Here is a 17,755-nt window from a genome sequence, read left to right as displayed (position 1 = left end):
CCAAGTATTGAAACATGTAGGCCCACTACAAAAACTGAAAAATCTCTTCACAGAAGCTGAATCATTATTGAACACATTTTTCTGTTTAAAATTTTATTAGTTATGGTATGTTAAAATTAGTTTACAAAAAATATTAATTTACTTTTAATTACAGAAGAATTTTATTTCTATCATATAGTCTAAATCTTGGTTTTATATGAACATTATCTACCTGATATTTCTGAAGTAAAAACTTTGGGAATGTGATTTCAGAAACTGATATTAGATCAATTTTCTGGCCCATTCTATTCACATATGGAGTGTGGGAAGAATGATTGTCTGAATGCCTCTGTGTGTGCAGTAATTATTCTAATCTTATTTTTATGATACCTATGTGAGCAATACATAGGGGGTTTGAGTATATTTCTAGAGTCATCATTTAAAGCTGGTTCTTGAAACTTTGTTTATAGACTTTCTCAGGAAAGTTTATGCCTATCTTCAAGAGTCTTCCACCTCAGTTCCTTCAGTATCTCTGTGACACTCTTCAATGGATCGAACATGTGACCACTTGTGCTGCCCTTCTCTGTAGACTTTCAGTATCCTCTGTTAGTCCCATTTGGTATGGGTCCCACACACTTGAACAACATTCTAGAACTGGTCACATGAGTGATTTGTAAGTAATCCCCTTTGTAGACTGATTTTACTTTCCCAGTATTCCACCAATAAACTGAAGTTTGTCAACTGCTTGACATGCTACTGAGCCCATGCAGTCATTCCATTTCATATCTGTACAAAGTGTTATGCCCAGGTATTTGTACGAGTTGGACAATCCCAGTGGTGATTCATTGATATAACAATCATAGGAAACTATGTTTTCTTGTTTTGTGAAGTGCACAATTTTACATTTGTGAACATTTAAAGCAAGTTTCCAATAACCATTCTGAGGCTCCCAAGGTTCTCAAGTGTACTGCTGGACAATCACTGAAGGTCCACGGCAAACAACCATTCCACCATCACCAGGTGGTACTGATAGAATGAGAGGTCTGTGGTGCATTCCCAGTGTATATACCTGTGGGTCCAGAGTTCTGGCATCTCAGGCTCCATGCCTTGCTTGGTGGTGGTGGTGGTGGAGGGGGGGGGGGTTGTGTGGCTGTTGTGGTGGAGAAGAGAGCCTCAGTTGTCTGCTGGATGCAGTCAACATCACATCTCGTGTGTGAATGTTATGATTTTCTTTGATAGAGCTGAGTACTGGCTCCCATGCCTTACTTAGTTGGAAATCTGTGTCCCTGTTTATTAAATTATCCATGACACGTATTTCCATAGATACTTTAAAAATGGAGTCCCAAAGTTTGTTCATTTTGGCTAAGACTTTTGTTTGCTGATAATTCGTAGAATGTCCATTCTCAATGCAGTGTTCTGCTATTGTCAAATTGCTGGGCTACAGTAAGTAGGTGCAGTGTTCGTATTCTTTGCAATGATCTTCAATAGTGCAGATTGTTTGACCAATATAGCTTTTCCTGAATTCACACAGGACATGGTACACCCCCACAGTTTTGCAGTACTATCATCTTTGACGAATCCTAACAGGCCTCAAATTTTGGCTGGAGGGTAGAACATCGATATTATTTTGTGTTTTCACAGTAGTCTTCCAGTTTTGGCTTTTCATCTTCCATGGTGTTTTTGTGGTTATTGCATTGTAGGGCCATGAAAATTCTGTCTGTTGGTGTATCCATTTTCAGGGAAGAGAGACTCCTGGTGTTGCAGCTCCACCTTAAGACTTTGCTCATGTGAAATGGTGTATGCCCTGTGTACAAAGATGTTCAGCATGCTATTCGTTTGTGAGAGATGGTGCCAGCTGGAGGCATGTAGATATAAATCTGTGTAAGTTGGCTTGTGGTAAACATTGTGGGCAAGTGAGCTGCCCAGTCTAAGCTGAACTAGAATATCAAGAAAGGGAAGTTTGCTGTCTTTTTTCTGTTTTCATGGTAGATTTGATATTTTCATGGCTGGAGTTCACATATTCTAAGAACTCCCACACTTTTTCTGGTCCATGTGGCCAAATGACAAACATATCGTGTTCTTTGCAATGAACAAATGGAAGAAACAGATGGGTTTTAGTTCCACAGTTTCCAGGGCACAGATTTCATGAAACATTTCCAGAGCAGAAGGGAAAGCACCTTGTACCCTGAGGGAAGAGAAAGAAATTGTTGTTCTTACAGCCAATATGGGTAATGCCTCAGTTCTCAACCAACTCAAGGACTATGAGTGGAAAATGTTCAAACTCCTGGATGATCCAGCATTCCAGAAAATAGCAGCAGATCCAACCAAGAAAGATCAGCAAAGCTCCTCCACTCTTTTAAAAAATGGGGCATTTGAGGACAATGTTGCCAAATGACTTCACCACCACATTCCTGTACCACGCAGACTGTATGTCCTGCCCAAAACACACAAGCAAGACATGTGTCCAATAGTGAGCAACACTGGGGCACCAGCACACCCTCTTGTGTAGCCCCTTGCTGGTATATGGAGCCCTTATGTCTGAAAGAGTATGTATCACATATGGAACTTGGGAGATTTCATCAGTCGGCTGAAGGAGCTGAGGCTGCAGGAGTCTGACATCATGGTGAGCTTTGATGTCATCTCACTTGTCACCTAGGTTCCCTTAGAGGACTCCATAAAACCAATCAGCAAGATATTCAGCCCAGAGCTGGCAAAGCTTTTCAGACATGTCCTAACATCAACCTACTTTGTTTTCAATAGACAGTACTATGAGCAAACTGATGGCATAGCAATGGGCAGCCATCTCTCACCAGTTGTAGCAAATATGTTTATGGTGCACTTCGAAGAGAGAGCACTGTAAGCTGTGCAACTGAAATCTGTCTGCTTCTTACATTATTTCAACAATATGCTTATCATTTGGCCACATGGACCCAAAAAAGTACAGGAGTTATTAGAACATCTGAACTCCACCCACGAAAATATTAAATTTAAAGTGGAAACAGTAAAAGTTGGTGAACTGTTAATTGATGTTCTAGTTCAGCATAGAGCAGATGGCTTGCTTACCCACAGTGTTCACCATAAGATGACTCGAACAGATTTATATCTCCACGCCACCAGCTGCCACCATCCCTCACAAAAGATTAGTGTGCTGAACCCCTCATGCACAAGGTGTACACCATTTCAGATAAACAAAGTTTGAAGGCAGACATGGAGTGTCTGTCTTCCACAAAAAGGGATACAACAATTAACACACTCATACAGCATACAATGCAAGAACCCGAAGGAAGCCATGGAAGATGAAAAACCAGAAGTAGAAGAAAATAAGATGACCACTCTCATACCATTTGCTGGAAATGTATCATCCAAAATTGGCAGATTACTTCAAAAACACAAAATAATATCAGTGTTCTATCCTCCAGCCAAAATACAAACCCTATTAGTCTCAGTCAAAAATGATCCACATCTCAAAAAATCAGAGGTGTACCATGTCCCATGTGAATGTGGGATAACCTATATTGGTCAAACAATCTGCACTACTGAAGATAGCTGCAAATAACACAAGTGCCAAGTGCCACACCTGCTTACTGCATCCCAGTGAGATGGAAATAGCAACACTGCATTGAGAATGGACATTCTATGAATTATCAGCAAGTGAAGATCTTGGCGAACATGAACAAATTTTGGGACTTTATTTTTAAAGAAGTTATTGAAATACTTGTGATGAGTAATTTAATAGACAGGAACATGTGTTTTGAACTAAGCAAGGCATGGGAGCCAGTACTTAGCTCAATCAAGGAAAATCATAAAATCCGTATGCAAGATGTGACACGGACAGTGGCCAGCAGATAATTGAGGCTCTGAGCCCCAATGCCGCATCCACACATCCCCCCCTCCCCCCACCACAGAGCATGACGCAAAAAGTGAGAGGCCAGAACTCTGGACCCACAGGTATATACACCAGGAGCACATTGCAGGCTCCTCATTCCATCCGTAACACCTGTTGATGGAGGAACAGTTGTTTGCCAAACTATCATGGCCCAGCAATGATTGCATCTGACAGTATACCCGAGAACCTTGGAAGCAAGTTGTCAACCTTTGCACCACTTTGAAATCTTGTCAAGATCTGACTGAATATTTGTTGGCTTCTTTCAGACAGTACTTCATCACAGATAATTACATCAACTGCAAAATGTCTGAGGTTACTATTTAATATTATCTACAAGGTCATTAATGTACAATATGAACAGCAAGGGTCCGTACACACTTCTCTGAAGCACACCTGAAGTTACTTCATCTGATGATGACTCTCCATCCAAGATAAAATGCTGTGTCCTCCCTACCAAAAAGTCCTCAATCCAGTCACAAATATCACTTGCTACCCATTATGATCATACTTTTGACAATAAGTGTAAGTGTGGTACTGAGTCAATTGCTCTTTGGAAATCAAAAAATACTGCATCTACCTAACTGCCTTGATCCGAAGCTTCAGTATTTGATGTGAAAAAGTGCCAGTTGTCTTTCACATGCTGGTTGGCACTGATGAGGTCTTTCTGTTCAAGATACCTCATATTTGAGGTCAGAATATTTTCTAAGATTCTACAACATTTCAATGTCCAGGATATTGGATGGTACTTTTGTGGATCACTTCTACCAGCCTTCTTGTAGATGGGTGTGACATAAGCTTTTTTACCAAAGGACTGGGCATGGTTATTTGTTTCAGGGGCCATGAAAGATTATAGTTAGAAGAGGGGCTAACTCAGCTGCAAATTCAGCATAGAATATCATAAGGATTCCATCAAGTCTTGGAACTTTGTTCAATTTTAACAATTTCAGCTACTTCTCAACACCACTGATGCTGACACTTACATCATTCATCTTTTCCTTGGTATGATATTTAAATTGGGGCAATTATTCTGGATTTTCCTTTGGAAAGGAACATTTCAAAATGGAGTTAAGATTTCAACTTTCACTTTACTGCACTCAGTTTCAGTTCCTGTCTCATTTGCTAGGGATTGGACACTGACTTTGGTGCCATTAACAGCCTTTACACATGACCAGAATTTCTTTGGGTTTTGTGAAGTATCATTTGACATATGTAACTCTTCAGGCTTTCCTGGCAAGATCTTGACATGTGGAATAATCAGGACTACTGCCGGATATATGCAGTGACTCCCAGAAGCGTACCTGTTACAGCCTTCATCAGTTCGGTTGAGCAAGTCATCAACACGCTACGTGTCTGAAGAGATCTGCAGGGAGACCTGCAGGGCACTCACCAGGACGAAGCCCCCCCCCCCCTCCCCTACCCAAATCCAGCATCTCGAGTGAGGAGAGGGTGGCACTCAGGCAGCTACGGGAGGATGAAAGCGTTGCAGTTCTACCAGCTGACCAGCTGATAAGGGTAACTCCACGGTCATCTTAAACAAATTGGGTTATGATAGGAAGCTGCAACAACTCCTGGAAGACACTGCTTACAAACCACTAGATGGCGATCCCACTGACAAGGTGGACAAGAAGACCTGGAAGTTGCTGAAGGAGACAGATCTACCTGAACAGGTCATCAAGAAGCTTCATCCCAAAGCACCTGTACCAACCAGACTCTATGAACTCCCCAAGGTCCACAAGGAGGGGGTCTGTCTTCGACCTATTGTCAGTAACATCGGCACAGTGACATATCTCACTGTACAATACCTGGAGAAGATATTGGCACCACATGTGGGCAAATGTGCACTCCACATTCGGAACTCAGAGGACTTCCTACAACGGCTAAGGCAGCTACACACCATGGACTCTGACATCGTGGTCAGTTTCGATGTGGTGTCGCTCTTCACATGAGTGCCACTCACCAATTCACTCAATATCATTGGAGAGAAGTTCAATGGTGCCCTGATCAACCTGTTCAAGCATGTGCTGACCTCAACATATTTTCTTTATGGGGGTTAATTTTATGAGCAAACGGAAGGAGTGGCAATGGGCAGCCCTTTATCACCAGTGGTAGCCAACCTTTTCCTGGAAAGGTACAAAGAGGAGGCACTTGCATCAGCCACTTACCAACCCAAGTGCTTTCTTAGGTATGTCGATGACACTTTTGTCATTTGGCCCCATGGCAGGGAGAAGCTAGGTGACTTTTTGGAACATCTAAATTCACGCCACCCAAGTATAAAATTTACTATGGAGCTAGAGAAGGATGGACAGCTCCCATTCTTAGATGTCCTAGTCAAGAGAAAGGCAGATGGCACTCTGGGGCACAGTGTGTTTTGTAAGCCCACCCACACTGACTTAAACCTTCAAGCCATTAGCTGCCACCACCTGGCACAGAAGAACGGAGTCTTGAAAACATTAGGTCACAGGGCTCGGGCTCTGTCAGATACGGGAAGTCTGGCCAGAGAGATGGAACATGTTCAGCAGAAATGGATACTCCTCCACAGACATCCAAAGGGCACTTCATGCTACCAGCCAACCACAGGGTACAGAAGAGGAGCCAGAGGAGGCGAAGAAGGTGGCATACCTGCCGTATGCTGGACCTATTTCTGCAAAGATCAGCAGAATTCATTAAAAAATGCGAATCTTGGGTTTTTTGTTCAAAACTTCCTTCAAAGAATCAACATTACACTAAAAACTAGATCTTGAAGTATAGAAAATAAATGCTCCAATTCCTGGTGTTGGCAGTAAGAAGTTATTTTAGTGCCATCCTGCAAGAGGTGCCAGCTTTTCAGTCTTGAAGCAAGTAACTCTTCCTAATTTTTAGGTAGACTGAGATCACAAACTAAGTCATTTACATCCTCCTGTGTTAGAATGTTGGTTAATTTGTTGTAAGTCCTCCAACACAATTTAGGGAAAGGGCACTTGTCCAATGTAGACATTGGGATGACTAGTGACACATCCATGGCATCTGTGGTGGGTGCCAAAAGTGACGATTGCAGTGGCAGAAGGAGTTTCTGGGTCAGAACTGGTGAGTAGAAGCAGGAACAGAACAGGGGACAGTTGGCAAGGGCACAGGAAGCATCCAGAGATCTGGAACCTTGATGTAGCAGACTTTTGCTGATGATAAAGGCATCAGCTGCTCTGGTGATGGTGCCAAGGACAATATCATCAAGGGGCCCAACAGCACTGGCCCAGCCAGCGACATAAGTGCATATGGTGGTGGAGCTTCACAGGGAGGGCTGGCCACAGGCATTGGAGCACTATACCCTATAGGAGAGGCAGGAGAAGATGATCACAAGGAGAGCACATCCGTCCCTGCAGCAGGTATATCACGTGAGAACTGGACAGGCCCTAAGAGAGGAGATGGACGCAGCGGCGGCAGACCTGGGGTCCTCACCATCATGCAAGGACACAACTTATCACAGTGGCATGCCACCAGCCCCTCATTGGTGTGCACCGAGCACAGGTAGCAGCGAGTCAACTGTGGACCATGGCCAGAATCCATTTCAGTTAGCAGCCGAACCCCTGCACACAGACCATGGAGCCAAGAGTGACTTATGATTAAGACCAGGACAATGGAAATTGGTGGGACAGCATGAGCAGATGGAGGAGGGTTTGATGTTGGCAACCACGGAGCAGCTCAGCTGGAGTACAGTCACGATCCTGCCATAAACTTGTAGTAACCCCAGAAGCATGTCAAGGCTTCATGAGCAGTCATGTGGCGAATGTCTTGGCAGACACAAAAATGATGGCAGGTCTGAGACACAAACTGCAAACTATTATCCATAAAGTGTATACAGCACTCACTCAATATAAAAATTTTAGGAAAGGACTGGAACCACAGCTGTAGGTGATGTCGAAGGACCATGGATAACTTGGAAATTTATAAAAGCCATTAATAACAAACAACCAATAAAAACTGAGGAAGGATCCAGCAAAATCAACATGGATGTATTCCCATGGGTGCTGTAATGCAGGCCATGGAGAGAGTGTCGACCATGGTGCCACCTGTTGTGTAGCACATTGAGACGAAGCCGAGACAGGATGCATAATGTCACCACCAATGCCAGGCCAAAACACATGCTGATGGGCCAATAACTTGGTATGAAAGAACCTCCAGTGTCCCTGATGTAGGATCTGAAGCACATTCCTACTGGAGTTGGCTAGGATCACAACCCTGGGTGACAGTGCACCTGCAGTTAGGAGAACAACACACTCAATGTGGTATCATAGGGCTAAATACTTATGGAAAGGATCAGAAGCCCTTCTCAGAGGCCTGTCCAGCCAACCATGCTTAAAGTGAAGGACCTGGTGCAAAACTGGATTGGCAGAAACAGCAGCTGCAATCCGAGAGCCCATCAGAGGCTGGGACAATGCATCAGTTTTGGCATGCTGCATGGTAGACCAAAAATGTTTCTCATAGTTATAGCAAGACAGAAACAAAGCCCAGTGCTGGAGATGATTGTTGGTCAGTGAAATAAAAGTATTAAACAAGGAAACTATGGGCTTGTGATCCATAATGAGGTGTAAATTAAACCCATCCACGAACACATGAAAATTTCTGAAGGCACAGATGATAGTTAGTATTTCCTTTTCAACTTGGAAATAGCCTTACTCAGCAGAGTTAAGTGTTTTTAACACAGAGGCTATTGGGCATTCAGAATCATCCTTTAAGAAATGTGCAAGAACAGCCCCGAGGCCACATTGGGAGGCATCCATAGCCAAGACCAGGTGGTGACCAGGAATATGTGAAAGTGTGCTCACAGGCTTGCATGCACTGAAAAAGAATGTCCTTCAGAAGTAATTCAAGGAGACAATGGTTCTACGTGACCACACCCAGAATGAATTTATAATACTATGTAGGTTTTCCTAAATATGCTTGGAGTTCTTGACATTTGCAGGGTGAGGCAGAGCCATGGCAGCTGCAACATGATGATGCAAAGGATTTACACCATCCCAAGAAACCTCAAACCCCAAATACACAATTGATGGCTGAAAAATTGGTACTTGGGCAAGTTGCACTTCAATCTGGCAATGTGTAAGACTGGGAACAGTGATCGTAATTTGCACAAGTGTTCATCCATGGCTGCACCTGTCACGATGAAGTCATTGAGACAGTTGAAGCATCCCAGAATGGACATAATTAATTTTTCCAAAAACCACTGAAAAATCACAGAGGCATTAGCCAGACTGTACAAGACACACTGATTTTGGTACAACCTGAAGGGCATGTTAATCTCAAGGAGCCGTCTCAAATACTCATCCAATGGAACCTGTAAATAGGCTTCCGATTAATTGTTTTTATAATAAAAACCTTGCTCCATTGAGTTTGGCCAGTAACTGGTCCTAAAATGGCAAATGGGAGTTGCCTGTGATAGACTGAGCATTAATGGTAACTTTGAAGTCATCATACAGGCACAGCCCACCATTTGAATTTTTAACTATCACAAGGGAGTAGATCCTTCACTTGATGTAATAGCCTGGATGACCCCCAGCAATGTCTGTCCGTTTGACTTGGATTTCACTTGATCACGCAAGACCATTGTAATAGGCTTTGCACAGAAGAAATGTGCCCTCTCTGTAGGTGCAAAATTAGTGGCACAACCTAACCCTTCCGAAGAAGAGAGATGAAAACTCAGAACACAGAGAATCTAAATGTTGGTAAGGGACCTATTCAGAAACAAGGTGCACTATGTCAGCAACAGAAAACCCCAAAACTTTGAAAGCATCGAAACCAAAAAAATTGTCAGCACCAGCACCTTCCACTAACAAAAAAGACAAGGAACCAGACATTAATTATACACAGTGGGAGCCATAAATTGCCCCAAAATTGGAATATGCTTACTGCTGTAATACACCAACCATGAAATAACAGGAGACAATGCCGGAGATTCTAAGTCCACTAGTTTATAAGTTCAGCAGTGCAGTGCAGCAGTGCAGCAGTGCAGCAGTGCAGTGCCAGCGTCCACTTGCAGCCAGAGCACTTTGTCCATGATTCACACTTCTGTAAACAGTTTGTTAGTATGTATAAGCACTGGTGACACACAATTAATGTCCATGTCTATATCTGTAGGAGAAGGCTGGCAACAACACACAGATGCTATATGTCCTTTTTTTCTATATATGTTGCAGGCTGCCCAGCACTTAGGATATGTGGCCTGGTCATGTTGCACAAAACAGTATGGGAAGATGGGAATGCTGAGTGCTGCTGCAGCTGTTGTTGTTGTTTGGCATATCACTGTCCAGTGCCATAAGAAGGCCACATTTGTACTACTGCCCCGTATCCCCCCCCCCCCCCCCCCAAAAAAAAAGTAACAGATGCCCAACAAACAGGAAGAGGAGCCACCACAGTGACATCACACCAAGTCTCTATCTGATCACCAGCACCACGAGACACAAGTCAAAAAATTGGGCGATATTTAACACTTCAGTGAAAGATGGACAGTAATGTGTGTTAACACACCTCCTTGTCGGGATCTAACCAAATTATGGTGTAACAGACCATAGAATCAGCGCAGGAATCACAATGAACATCAGTAACAAACTGACTGACTGAGGCCACAGAGTTTAGCTGCTCAAGCTCGTAGGACAGCTGGGGCTGTTTGTGATAAAAGTAGAATTCAGCATGTGCCCCAGTGACATGCATGCCTTTACACATTTAGTCAAATGAAAGTGATGCTGATTCCTGAAGTGAGGCTAACTGGCACAACAAGTGGTTAACCCGAAGGGAAGTCCAAGAAAGGAACAAAGCCTTAAATATGTTGGCATCAGTGACATCAAAAGTGAGGAAGTGTCACCAAAGCCACTTGTAAGATTCTCAGCCTTTGGCCACATCATGGGAAGGGGAGAGGCATGGCAGATACCCTAACAGTATAGAAGCCTGCATTGTTGGCACGGCCAACAAATGCATAATAGCAACAGTAAGAGTTTGTTGCTACTCGAGGAGAGACTTGAGCACTGCCTCCACAGACATGAGACCCTTTGGAACAACCACAGAAACAGAACACACAGAAGTGAACCACACTCTACATCAGTTGTTTTGTAATGTAAGACACAAATAATAGTGTAGCTACAAAGAACAAGAATTTATTAATAGACATTCAATTACACACAAACAAAGAAACAGTGCAACAACCCGTAGAACAATCTGAGGATGAATACCTACCATGATATTCTTATATAGGGAAGAGCTCTGGTAGCTGGCACAACATGTGCACAAGTCATGGATGCCAATAGAAGAGTGCTTGAATGTAGCATGCCAGTGGCAACATCTGTGACACATATCCAAGTATGATGTACAGGGTTACAGCAGCTAGAAGAAATAGCAGAATGTTCGAACGTAGCACGGCAATTTCTTTCAAGAAGATAGAATTCATAACAAACATGCTCTACAATTCTTTGGTTCAAGATACTGTAGAATCAACAGAGTGAATAAATTTAGGTACTTGGAAAAAGTACAGTCAAGTGACCTGTATAAAAAGATAAAAATAGAGCACAGAAAATGGAAATGGCTGATTGATTAATGAAGGACATTTAGAATAAAAAAAATCACTCTCAGTAAAAGCAAAACTCTAACATTATAACAATGTCATAAAACCAGAGTACCTTTATGTAGTGGAAAAAACGGGAAATGAAAGCACTATGGAAAATACTTGGTCCAAGAAATCTTTGGAGTATGTGGATGAGAAGAAATAATAAAGAAATCTATGCCCAAACTTTAAAACTATCTGAAGCTCTCAGGAATAAGAGACTTTCATTTTATGGCTACTTGGTTGGAATGAATCCAGAAACCTTAATAAAAAAATATTTGAATATTTTGACAAAAATCACAAAATGCAAATGAGTGGGTTCAGGGAAGTGAAAAGGATTTAGCAGAAATTAATGTTACAAAATCCAAAACTGTACTCAGGCCAGTTTTCTGAAACAAGTTATTTTTCAGTGCTGTATTGAGCAGAAAATTGTGTTACATAGTTCATGAACTTCAAGAGGGGAAAGTTAGAGGAGCGATATGTCTGCATTAATTTTTTTGTAAAATGCAATAAAACCTTTACAGAAACACACCAAATGATGCAGTATGCCTACAGTGATGAACGCTGAAGCCATACTCAGTGTTACGAGCCATTCACATGGTTTAAAAATGGTCGGATGTAAGTTGAAGATGGCCCTCAATCAAGACTCCATTTGATGTCTACTGATGATGCTCATGTCATGAACATCAATGAAATTATGCCTGCCAATTAAAGACTGGCAATCTGAGAGATTGCAGAAAAATGTAACATTTCTGTTGGTCCACTTCATGAAACAGTTGGTTAATGTCATGAAATCCTGACGCAGCATCTTGGAATGCATCATGTTTCTGCCACTTCATCCCCTGGCTCATGAGTCAAGACTGAAAAGACCTTTGCCTAGCAGTCTGTGAAAATCTTTTGGATTGCTCAAATGAGAATGAGATGTTCATTAAGAGAATCATAACTGGTGATGCGATGTGGGTCTATGGCTACGATGTTGAGATGAAGGTTCAATCTCCACAATGGGTTGAGAAAGGACGTCCAAGCCCAAAAACTCATCAGGTCAAGTCATATGCCATAGCCATGCTGATAATTTTCTTTGACTCTGAAGAATTAGTTCATCAAGAATTCATGCCACAGGGACAAATTGTTAATTGATGGTACTATCAGGATGTGTTCCGATGCCTGCAAGGAAATGTGAGAAGGAAACAGGCTGAACTGTAGAGAGACATTTCATTGTTCTTGCACCATGATAATGCATCTACAAATTCATCACTGTTGGAGCATGACTATTGCACAAAAAACAAAATCACTGTGCTGCCTCATCCTCCGTACTCTCCAGATCTTGCCCCTGCGGACTTTCTTTTATTTCCAAAGTTGAATATCTCATTGAAAAGATAAAGATTTTTAATGATAGATGAGATAAAAGAAAATTTGCAGACAGTGCTTTGTGTGATCCAGGAAGGTGTGTACCAAGACTTCTTCCAGAAGTGGAAACGGTGTTGGCAGGTACTGTAAATATCCCAAGTTCCTTAAATAAATGTTTGCAAGATGATGTTGGGTGGGCTCCAGCTATTATTCTGACTACAGTGAATACTTTTTCTTATTCTGATTGCAATGAATACTTTTTCTATTATTGATAAATTACCCTAACATATGAGCCATATGAAAGCAGTGAATGAAAATAGGCATAGTAGGTTAATTTACTGATATGTTTAGCACAAAAATTTGCAATAAACCTAATAGAATAAGTAGCTAAACCTAACAATTTTAGCAGATCATCTATGTGTTTCTTCCAATTCAATTTTTCATCAATGTACATACTCAGAAATGAAAAACACAATTTTCAAGATGTTCTGCAGTCTTAATTTATTTTGCTAACCAGTTTTCAGCTTACAAGGCCATCATCAGGTTTTCACTGACTGCTGTCATCAAATAGGATACAATGCTGGTGAACAACTGCAAATGAGATGGAATTTTCAGCTGTTTATACATGGAAGAACTCAGGGTAAATGTCTGTCCCACTAACCAACAAGTCTGATGTGCTTGAGGTGAGAGTAGATGAAAGGTAAAGTGTCCATATTTATGTTTTTAAAACAACATGGTTTCTCGTATTTACCGATAACCCAGGGACAAAACTTCTCACTGCCATCAGCATTATAGCACAGTACAACAGTCACACATTGTTTGCTTCATGATCCACTGTGACACTTATCACCTTTTATCCCCAGGGTGTAATTTGGAAAAAGATTGTAGAAAAATCCAGTTTCATCCATGTTAAACACATGAGGCATGCTTTTCCCTCACTCGGTTGAATTCATGCAACCAGCTGTTCACACTTTCTTCATCAACTTAACTTGCTTCACCACAAATTTGTACAGATGAAATTGAATGTCTATTTTGGAACCGATACAACCAACCAGCAGAACAACGGAAGTCTTCGATGCCCATATCTTTAGCAATATCATTTGCTTTTGACTGAATCACAGGGCCATTTAAAGGTATGTTAGATGCACGCATATGATTGAACCATTCTAGCAGTAACACCTCGATGTCTTCATGCTTCGCGGCACGAAGTCGTTTAGATTTGTTTCCAGAACTTGATGCCGCAGCGTTAATAATTTTTTCTTGATTCTTAATAATCATAGACAAAGTAGATTTAGGTATTCCAAACCGCTCTGCAATTGCTGTTTTCTTGGTACCATGGTCCACTTCATCTAGAATCTTAAGCTTTAACTGTACATTTAGAGCTGTCTGTTTCCTCTTTGCCATTTTCGCATGCTAAGGTACCGGTTGTAACTGTAGTTTTTATTCAGTATTCCAACTTGATATGGCTATGACTAACAGAACACCTGTCAAATCTGGATCTGAGTACATTACTAAATGCTGCTGCAAACATTTTTGAATGTCTTACAATGTACACCATACGCTGATTGTTGAGGTGATAATCACGGCTACTGACCTACAATACGTTAAAAGTGAGACAACAATAAGTATAATTAGCTTTGTAGCTACATTTCCTACATTCATTTTGGGGGAAAAAATACGATTTAGAATACTCTAAGGTCGGAAGTTTGTGTTACAGTGAAATTTAATTACGCAAGGAACTGAAACAGAGTTCGTAATTCGCCTTAGCCGAAATTCGTGTTAACTGATAAAATATACCATAAGAACTAATGTATTCCTGGTGGGACCAATATTTTTTTTGTGTTAACTGTGAGTTCGCACTAACGAGGTTATAATACCGTATCATTTTTGACAGTGAACTGGTAATGTAACTGAAAGTTTTAAACATGATTATAAAATTTATTTCCTCAACCAATAGCTCTATCCTAGTACTGCCTGACCACATCTTACATATCAAACAAAGATTCCTTCCAATGTTTGCAGGAAGTGGTGTACTATCCTACATCTACGACAAGTATCACATAGCATATCCAAAAACTGAAATCCTGCAATTGTAGGATTTACTACTATGTCAGTTACACCACAGCCCAGACATTTTCAATACTATAAACTGGGATAGCTTGAAGCAGTGGAGGAACTTGCAATGTTTTGTTGGAAATTTAGTTTTTTCGAGATTGGCAAGATTGTGATGTTGTTCATATGGCAAATGAGCGTAATTAATTCTGTTTAGGCAGCAAACAGTTTGAAACATTTGGAAGATTGTTAATTTGTCATAGGTAACTTAATTTAAAAATGATTGAAATCAGGGAATGTGAAGACATATTAAAAAATAACAGTGTGGAAACTACTTTTGTAGGGTACAGTATTACATAGGCCTACGTATAACTGAATTAAAAATAAAACATACTTTGTCCATATAAAACAGGAGATTGCTATCATATTTTATTAACTGTATTAAAATTTTTCCAATGTGGGATACCTTGAAACAAAACTTTGAAGTGTAAAAAGCATCTAACATTTTTATATTTCCTCTTGAAGATGATGTAAGTGTGGTATATGTTAACAATACTGTGTGTAACATGAAACCATTGTGGCTTATCAGATGAATTATAAATGAAACCATTGTTGCTTATCAGATGAACTATAAATGAAACCATTGTTGCTTATCAGATGAACTATAAATGAAACCATTGTTGCTAATCAGATGAACTATACTGAACTTCTGGGAAAGTGTGGTCTCTTAAACGTTTAGTTCCAAAGTTTATAATAGCCATGTAGTGACTATGCTGATTTCATTGTGCTGTACCAGGGTCACTCCTCCTCATTTATCTCTGTTCTTTCAGTTAATTTTCGTATATCAACATAATGGAAGTATTTTATTAGGTAATAGTTTCATATTTTATTGTTTTAAGAACACTTCATTTGTATTATTTTTGTCATTTCAAATAAACTTGTTGTAAAAGTATTACTTCATGCAATAATGTCATTTCACTTTAATTTTAATCAAATATTGTTCTAATAATTATCACTTGGTACCAAAATCTATCATTTTGGGGGAAAAAAATGTATCCCAAAAGACTCTTGGCATGAAATTTATTAAAAAAGTAAACTTTGTTTGAAGTATGACCCTACCATGGGAAAACTTGAAACCAGCACAAAAATGATTTTTTGGCATAAAATGAATCAAAAGTTCTTTTGGGGAACATCAACATAATGAATTAATCATTACCTAATAGTTAAGACCAATCCATGCCAGCTAATTAAAAAAAAACGATAGAAAATGGAAAGGTAAAAGTCAAATATTGTTCCAAGTTAGCCCACTTTATGGCAGTAAAAATTATATAGCCCATAGTAAGGTATACACAGTTACTTATCCTGGTTGTGATAAGTTTTATATTGTTTATCAGGCTGAAACATAGGAACTAGGTTGGCCAAATGTGAACACCACTGGAGGTTGCAGAATTCTGACCCAGATTTGCTGAGAATGTACTGAGTGAGGGCCACTGTTACCAGTCACAGTACCAGCTCTCCACTTGGCAAATAAAGACCAAAAACATGATCTGTTGGAAGCCCTGGAAATCAATAAACTTCTGGCTACAGCACTGATTTAATATTAAATGATCAAACACAACTCTCCTCTTCTAAAATTCACTTAATCCTCACATTTCTCCACTTGTTTCTCTACTGTCTGTCCCATTCTGTTCTATTTGTTCCTCTATTTATTTATTTTATTGTGATTCTACGTGTACAGATTCCCTACAGTAACAGAAATTCTTCCACATCTAAAGCTATATACAAACTGCACAAACCACTCCAAAATGCATGGCAGAGGATACCTTGTACCATTACTAGTCATTTCCTTCCCTTTCCACTAACTAATGGAGCAGGGGGAAGACAACTGTCTATATGCTCCAGAGAAAGCCCTAATTTATATTATCTTATCTTCAAAGTCCTTATGCAAAATGTATGTTGGCAGCAATAGAATCATTCTGTAGTCTGCCTCAAATGCCAGTTTTCTAAATTTCTCAATAGTTTCTTGTGAAAAGAATGTTGTCTTGCTTCCAGAGATTCCCATTTGAGTTCATGAAGTGTCTCTGTAATACTTGCATGCTCATCAAACCTACTGCTAATAAATCTGGCAAGCCATATCCAGAGTTCTTTGATGTCCTCCTTTAATCTTGAATGGTGGAAATCACGCACACTCACGCAGTATTCAAGAATGGGTTGCACTGGCGTTCTATACACTATTTCCTTTAGAGATGAGCTACACTTTCCTAAAATTCCCCCAATAAACCTAAGTTGACCATTGATCATTCCTCCTACTGTTCTCACATGTCATTTCATTTCACATCACACTGCAACATTTACACCTAGATATTTAATCCATGTAACCATGTCAAACAGCACACTGCTGTATGCAAATGGCACAGGACTGTTTTCCTACTCATGTTCATTACCTTGCATTTTTCTACATTTAGATCAAGCTACCATTTATCGCACCAAATAAAAACTCCGTTCAAATCATTTGGTATCTTTCTACAGTCACTTGAAGATAAGACCTACCCACACCTGACAATGTCATAAGCCAACAGCGATCAATTGCTGCTCACCCTGTCCATCAAGAATAAGAGCAGTCCCATCACACTTCCTTAGGGTGCTCATGATGATTTCCTTGTTTCTGATGAGAACTCACTGTCAAAGTCAATGTACTGTGTTCTATTACTTACTTCATATCCCTGATACATGATTTGAAGGTCTGGGGGCAATAATATCCTAACCCACAGAAACCAAGTTCCAATAATTGAGATTTTCTTGTCCTGAAATGTACATTATATATTGTAAGCTGGAAAATTATGAGCTATCATGATTTAATATAGAGAACCATTTTATCAAATCAGAATAATCTCTTTTATTATCTTCTAACTGTTTTGTGTGGATTA

The sequence above is a fragment of the Schistocerca americana genome, chromosome 8 (assembly GCF_021461395.2).
Source record: "Schistocerca americana isolate TAMUIC-IGC-003095 chromosome 8, iqSchAmer2.1, whole genome shotgun sequence".
In the NCBI taxonomy this organism is placed as follows: Eukaryota; Metazoa; Arthropoda; class Insecta; order Orthoptera; family Acrididae; genus Schistocerca; species Schistocerca americana.
The sequence above is the reverse complement of the archived record's forward strand: the minus strand, read 5'-3'. Positions refer to the sequence as shown.